We start from the raw sequence: 8,230 nt of genomic DNA, 5'->3' as shown, positions 1-8,230 counted from the left end.
CGCTTCTCCGTGTGGCTAAGGCCACCGCCCTCTCTCCCGTGAACAACTGGAAGCCAGAGACTACTTTCCTTCTAGATTCATCCTCTCCTTCTTCCATAATAATGGGTTGGTGTGTCAGTCGCTCAGTCGTGTCCGACTCTTTCCGACCCCGTAGACTGTAGCCCGCCAGGCGCCTCTGTCCATGGGATTCTCCAGGCAAGAGTACTGGAGTGGGTTGTCATACCCTCCTCCAGGGGATCTTCCCACCCAGGGATGGAACTTGGGTCTCCTGTATTGCAGGCGGATTCTTTACCGTCTGAGCCACCAGGGAAGCCCAGTATAGTGACGTGTTAGTGTGTTTGTCGTTCATAGAACCTCCTAAAAGAGCTGGCACGTGGCCACTTCAGAAAAAGCTACATTTCTCTGTGTCTTTAATCAGGTGAGGCCGGGTGACTGATGTGGCAACTTCAGGATCACGGGCACCCGCTTCTCCCCGTCCCCTTCCCACGGGTTGGAATGAAGGCATGGTATTAGGAGGAGGTAATTGAACTGTCTGCTGATAATGCGTTAGATTCCTTCAGCTGCTATAGCAAATCAGCACAGACTCAGGGACATAAAACAACACAAACTCATTACAATTCTGGAGGCCAGAAGTCTGAAAATGGTTTCACGGAGCTAGAGTGAAGGTATGCGGAGGGTGGGTCCCTTGCAGAGGACCTAAAGGGAGAAAAGTTCCCGTCTTCTCCAGCCTCGGGGCTGCGTGTCTCACCCGACCCCTGGCCTCTGGCCCTGCCTCGAGCTTCACGGCATCTTTGAAACTCCTTCCCTTTCTCTATGCGCGTCACCGCCTTCTCCTCGCGGAACTCAGCCTGCGTCCCCCTTTACGGTTGCTCGAGATTACATCAGCCCCCTCTTGGACTAGCCAGATTGTCCCCGCACTTCAAGATCCTGAACTTGACTGTGTCTGCACCGTCTCGTTTGTCACATCAGGCAACATCCCCAAGTTCCAGGGATTAGACATGGAGAGACTGGGTGCGCAGCATTTACTTAGCTCTCCACAGTCATTCGGAATGCTTCTTGATGACAATGCATGTGTCGCTTTGGGCACATAACTCAGAAGCCGTTCGGAAAATTGAGCGACATTGCTAAACAAAATTTCCTCCCAATCTCATTCGCCTGTCTATATAAACAAGGTCGCTGGCATGTAGCTGTTGTTTAGTCGCTAAGTCATGTCTGACTCTTTTGCAGCCTATGGACTGTAGCCCACCAGGCTCTTCTGTCCACAGCATTTCCCGGGCAACAATACCGGAGTGCGTTGCTAGTTCCTTCTCCAGGGGATCTTCCTGACCAGGGATTGAACCCACATCTCCTGCATTGCCAGGCAGGTTCTTTACCAGTGAGCCACCAGGGAAGCCTAAATGAAAAATAAGAATCAAATTTACTCTAGGCTGTGTTCTTTCTAGCAACAAGTAACTTATTCACTGATAAATCAACTAGGAAAAGGGGCTTCCCTGCTGGCCCAGGGGTTAAGACTCTGAGCTCCCAATGCAGGGGGCCCAGGTTCAATCCCTGGTCAGGGAACTAGATCCCGCATGCTGCAACTAATACCTGGTGCAGTCAAATAAATGAATAAAAAATAAAATTAACTAGGAAAAAATAGAAAGTTCCACTCACCTCACTTAGAAATGTATTTTCAATAAAATTTCACTTCCTGTGTTTCTTATTTATTAAAGTTTGTTACATATTCTTGTGTGTGTGTGCTCAGTCTTGTCTGACTCTTTGCGACTGCGTAGACTGTCGCCCACCAGGCTCCTCTGTCCATGGGATTTTCCAGGCAACAATACTGGAGTGGGCTGCCATTTCCTACTCCAGAGGATATTCTTGACCCGGGGGATCAAACCCAAGTCTCTTGTAGCTCCTGCATTAACAGGAGGACTCTTTACCACTGAGCCGCCTGGGCAGCCCATGGGTTTGATCAATTATGTGCTTCCAGTAACGGAAGGATAAGTCACTCAGTAAAAAATTAAAAACATTTTTAAGTTTTATGATTATGGGAAATTCAAAAAATTATCTCCCAGGTCAAGCCAGTATAAGCTGAAAAGGGGGACTGGCTCATGTGACCAGACCAAGGGAAAGCAATCTTCTGCTCTAGGACGACTGGGCCCAGCCCCTAAACTTCTACAAAGACTCTTTTTTTCAGCTCTGTCTTTCATCTCGGTCTTTGCATGTTGGCCTATTGGGAGATAATTCTAATCTTTCTGCCTATCTTCTGAGCAAAGGGTATTAGCAGCTCTGTTCAATGATGTTTCCAAAACTGCTCTGAGGCATGGAGCAGATTTGCTTGCATTCTACAATTTAGCAATGGTACCTTAGGTATGACACCAAAATCATAATAAAAAATTAGGTATATTGAAGTCCATCAGAATTTAAAACTTTGGTGCATCAGAGGACATTATCAAAGGACAACCTGCAAAGTAGGAGAAAATATTTGCAAATAATATAGATGATAAGTGCCTAGTGATTAGGGTCCTGTATCTAGAATATCTTTATTTTCTTGGACTCCAAAATCACTGCAGACAGTGACTACAGTCATGAAATTAAAAGACGCTTGCTCCTTGGAAGAAAAGCTATGATAAACCTAGACAGTGTATTAAAAAGCAGAGACATTACTTTGCTGACAAAGATCCATATAGTCAAAGCTATGGTTTTTCCAGTAGTCATGTATGGATGTGAGAGTTGGACCATAAAGAATGCTGAGTGCTGAAGAATTGATGCTTTCGAATTCTGCTAGAGAAGGCTCTTGAGAGTCATTTGGACACAAGGAAATCAAACGAGTTGACCTTAAAGGAAATGAACACTGAAAACTCGTTGGAAAGACAGATGCTGAAGCTGAAACTCCAATACTTTGGCCACCTGATGTGAAGAACTGACTCATTGGAAAAGACCCTGATGCTGGGAAAGATTGAAGGCGGGAGGAGAAGGGGATGACAGAGGATGAGATAGTTGGATGGTGTTAAGTGTGACATTAATGGACATTAAGTGTGAGCAAACTCCAGGAGATAGTGAAGGACGGGGAAGCCTGGCATACTGCAGTCCATGGGGTCGCAAAGTCAGACACAACTGAGTAAGCAAGCAAGCAAGCAAGCAGGATGACCGTTAATAAAATGGAAAATAACAAGTGTTGGTGAGGATATGGAGAAACTGGAACCCTTGTACATTTCTGGTGGGATATAAAATGTTGCAGCTGCTGTGTAAAACAGCACGGAGGTTCTTCAAAATATCAAACACAGAATTATCAGGTGAGCCAGCAATTCCACTCCTCGATGTACACCTTAAACACTGAAAACCAGTAATCAAATACGTACATACACATGTTTATAGCAGCACTGTGTAGAATAGTGAAAAGGTGGTAACAACCCAAACGTCCATCAAGTATGAAGCCCTGATATATGCCAGTGCGGATGAACCACTAAAACGTTATGTTCAATCAAAGAAGCTAGACCCCAAAGGCCACAATGTCAAATGACTGTCTTTGTACGAGCTGTCCTGGTTAAATTCACAGAGGCAGCAAGCAGACGGGTGGTCGCCAGGAGCTGAGAGGTGTGGCGGAACGAGGGTGGCTCTTAAAGGGTGTGGAGTTGTTCTCTAGGGTGATGAAAATGTTCCAGGACTAGATACAGGTATTTGGTGAACATATTAAAGGACCCTGAACTGAGCACTTTAAAAAAGGCAAATCTGAGGGACTCCCCTGGTGGCCTAGTGCTTAAGAGTCCGCCTGCCAATGCAGGGGAATGGGTTTGATCCCAGGTCTGGGAAGATGCCACCTGCCGCAGGCCACAGCTACTGAAGCACCTACAGCCGGGACCCTGCAACCAGAGAGAGCATTGCAGCCAGAAGCCCACGCACCACGACTAGAGGAAGCCCGCCTGCAGCGGCAGAGGTCCAGCACAGCATAGATAAAACAAAACTTTTTTCTTCAAAAAGGTGAATTTTATGCTATGCCAAATTCATCACACACACAAAAATAAAGCTAATGTCTCCCTGTGGGAAAAACGCTGAGCACGTTTGCTTGCAGTTCCTTTTGGGCGAGGGCTCTCCTGCACTCGGGGTCCCCGGGAGCAGCGATCCCCCGGCCGGCTGTGCCCGGCTCCCCTGGGACGGGAGAAGCCAGGGACCACGCGAAGACGGGGCTTGAGCTGCCGCGGTGCTGGAATGAGCTGTCCGCTCACTTGCTTGCTGCCTTCCCAGCAGAGTCCACGCAAGCGCGTGCCACCTGTTTCCTGGTGATCGAGGGGCAAGAAGGTCCGCGGACCTTGTCCCCCGAGGGCGCCGTGTGCCGTGGCAACGAGGTATGCAGTGGGAAGTGCCAGGCACACCCCAGGCTTGCTTTCACCCCCATAACAGCCAGAAGATATTTGGGCAAAGCAAGTGCCAAATACTTGGGGCCTTAGTGACACCTATTCCTAGAGAACATAGATTTCAGAGCAGGCTTCAAAGAAACCTCAGCAGGCTATTGACTGGGAAGGGGAACAGGCCTTCTTTGAGTGTGTTATACTTTGATTTGACTGGTGGTTACAAGGCTATCATATCTGTGAAGAAGAGTGCAACCAATAAATGTAAAAACTCATCAAGGTGGGCACAAGATTTATACATTTGACCGCACCTTTGTAATGCAGTCAACACATTAAAAAATTGTGGTCCAGGGAGAGGCAGGCAGAGAACAATATGCTTGGAATCCTTTCATTTAAATAAATTTTAAAAATCAAGCAAACACAGAAACGAAAAATTCTCTGCAGCACACTAAACATCATCTCAGAGAAGAGTTTGAGGACGATGTGTGTGATGGTAGTGCATAACAGCTGTGGTTCTTGACCTTGGAGGATCGAAAACTCAGCTGAAGAGGTTTTCATGAATACCAGCAACTGGGGACCACCCAGCCCAATGCCAAAGAATGCTCAAACTACCACACAACTGTACTCGTATCACACACTAGTAAAGTAATGCTCAAAATTCTCCAAGCCAGGCTTCAACAGTATGTGAACCATGAACTTCCAGATGTTCAAGCTGGTTTTAGAAAAGGCAGAGGAACCAGAGATCAAATTGCCAACATTCGAGGGATTATTGAAAAAGCAAGAGAGTTCCAGAAAAACATCTATTTCTGCTTTATTGACTATGACAAAGCCTTTGTCTATGTGGATCACAATAAACTGTGGAAAATTCTTAGAGATGGGAATACCAGACCATGTGACCTGCCTCCTGAGAAATCTGTATACAGGTCAGGAAGAAACAGTTAGAACTGGACATGGAACAACAGACTGGTTCCAAATAGGGAAAGGAGTACATCAAGGCTATAGGTTGTCACCCTGCTTATTTAACTTATATGGAGAGTACATCATGAGAAATGCTGGGCTGGATGAAGCACAAGCTGGAATCAAGATTGCCAGGAAAAATATCAATAACCTCAGATATGCAGATGACATCACCCTTATGGCAGAAAGCAAAGAACTAAAGAGCCTCTTGATGAAAGTGAAAGAGAAAAAAAAAAAAGAAAGTGAAAGAGGAGAGTGAAAAAGTTGGCTTAAAGCTCAACATTCAGAAAACTAAGATCATGGCATCCAGTCCCATCACTTCATGGCAAATAGATGGGGAAACAGTGGAAACAGTGACAGACTATTTTTTAGGCTCCAAAATCACTGCAGATGGTGACTGCAGCCATGAAATTAAAAGATGCTTGCTCCTTGGAAGAAAAGTTATGACCAACCTAGAGAGCATGTTAAAAAGCAGAGACATTACTTTGCCAATAAAGGTCCATCTAGTCAAGGCTATGGTTTTTCCAGTAGTCATGTATGGATGTGAGAGTTGGACCATAGTGAAAGCTGAGCGCTGAAGAATTGATGCTTTTGAACTGTGGTGTTGGAGAAGACTCTCGAGAATCCCTTGGACTGCAAGAAGATCCAACTAGTCCATCCTAAAGGAAATCAGTCCTGAATATTCATTGGAAGGACTCATGCTGAAGTTGAAACTTCAATACTTCGGCCACCGGATGTGAAGAGCTGACTCATTTGAAAAGACCCTGATGCTGGGAAAGATTGAGGGCAGGAGAATGGGACGACAGAGGATGAGATGGTTGGATGGCATCACCGGACTCAATGGACATGGGTTTGAGTAAATTCCAGGTGTTGGTGATGGACAGGGAGGCCTGGTGTGCTGCAATTCATGGGGTTTCAAAGAGTTCGACACAACTGAGTGACTGAACTGAACTGAACTGAGGACCACCCATGGAGAATGTGATTTAATTGGCTCTGGGGGAGAAGACAATTTTGTAGCTCTCCAGGTAGTTCTATTGGGAGTGGACCAACTAGGACCTGAGAGCTACATCCGCCTGCAGACTATTTTCACAAATGAAGTGTTACTAGAACATAACCAAGAACACATGCATTCATTCACGCAGCGGCTTTCACACCACAGTGGAGAAGGCGAGCCCCGGGGGCCACATAGACTGAAATACTTATTCACTGGCCCTTTACAGAAAAGGTCTGCTAACCCCGACATCAGATCAGGACTGCACGCTTGAACCACTTGGGGAGTTTACAAACCACTCAGACGATCACCACCACATGTGGTCTCTTCAGGCAGAGGGCGTGGGCCTGATGTCTTTGTAAACTCCAGATTTTCACAAGGAACCATGAGTTCCAAACCAGCCCCATGGGGGTGATGCAGTTCCCAGTGGAGCCCAAATTGCAGCAGCAGTGGGCTGGCTCCCCAGCATCTTGTGACGAACGTGGACTCAGGTCCCCAGCAGTTACCTTTCAGAGACTGAGTTGGTCAGTCTGGGGGAGACTCCATCGACTGCTGTGATTAAAACACTAAGAAGCCAAGAAAAACTCCCCGAACTCCCCCCATCTTTGGGGAGCTGACACTCAGGCCGGGACAGGACCGGATCCCAGCCCAGATCAAACGTCTCAAAGGCACAGTTCCCCTGGAGGCTGGTGTGGGCCCTGGCTGAGTGAGAGCCCAGGGACTGTGATCTGATTTGGGCTTTAAGTGCAGGTGTGAGAGGGGGCTCTGCCCAGGCTGCATTCAGGGGGCCCCCGAAAGTCTCCGCTGTGAGAGGAAGTGATCAGAGGGCTGAGCAGCTCCATCGGAGACAAGGGTCGCCCAGAAGGCACGGGGGGCTGCTCCCCAGTGAGGCCAGGCCCCACCCAACAGTGAAGTCCTTCCGGACGGTCAGGGCCATCTGCTTCCAGAAGAGAAACCCGCCGCTATCCCTCACTCTCAGGATGACTCCCAAGACTATCCTCAGAGTCAGAAGCACACGCCTCCCGGTGGTGGAGACGCAAGTGAAAAAGACTGTTAGCCTGTTAGCCGTTTAGTCGAGTCCGACTCTTTGCGACCCCGTGGACTGTAGCCCCCAGGCTCCTCTGTCCATGGGGTTCTCCAGGCAAGAATCCTGGAGTGGGTTGCCTTTTGCTCCTCCAGGTGATCTTCCCAACCCAGGGATGGAACCTGGGTCTCCTGCATTGCAGCCAGATTCTTTGCCGTCTGAGCCACCAGGGAAGACAGTGGAGACACAAATTTGCAAAAACCACTTTTGCCTGCAGGGTGCTAATTAACATAGTGAAAGCAGAATACATGTGATGTATATATGCAGGCATCTGTGTTGGAAGGAGCATGCCTGACCTCCAAGGTCTGGAGGACAGACAAGGGCTGCTGTAATTAAGTGAGGGTGTCACCAGATTTTCAAGGACCAATAGGATTTAGTGAGGTGATCCCAGGGGTTCTCAAGCTTGGCTACACATTGGAGTCACTTGGGGAGGCTTTTAGTATCCAGGCACCCGGCCATGCCCTAGACGACTTGAATCAGGACCTCTGGGAGCAGTGAACCAGCACCAGGAACTGTTAAACGCCTCAGGTGACCTCACTGCGTGGCCGAGGTGGAGCACCGGGGCCACGCACTGGGAGGTCCAAGGGAGCGGGCGCCAGGACGCGCGGCAGCAGGCTGTCTGGGCCCGGGAGGGTGCGGTCGGGAGGGGCAGAGGCTGGCCGTGCACTCGCGGGCACTGGGGGCGGGCATGGCCGCGGCTTGTCGCTGTTGTTCAGTCGCTAAGTTCTGACTCTCTGCGACCCCATGGACTCTGGCCCTCCAGGCTCCTCTGTGCGTGGGATTTCCCAGGCAACAACGCTGGGCTGCCATTCCCTCTCCAGGGGCTCTTTCTGACCCAGGGATCGAACCCGCACCTCCCGCATTGCA

This window comes from Muntiacus reevesi, chromosome 7 (assembly GCF_963930625.1).
Source record: "Muntiacus reevesi chromosome 7, mMunRee1.1, whole genome shotgun sequence".
Lineage (NCBI taxonomy): Eukaryota > Metazoa > Chordata > Mammalia > Artiodactyla > Cervidae > Muntiacus > Muntiacus reevesi.
The sequence above is the reverse complement of the archived record's forward strand: the minus strand, read 5'-3'. Positions refer to the sequence as shown.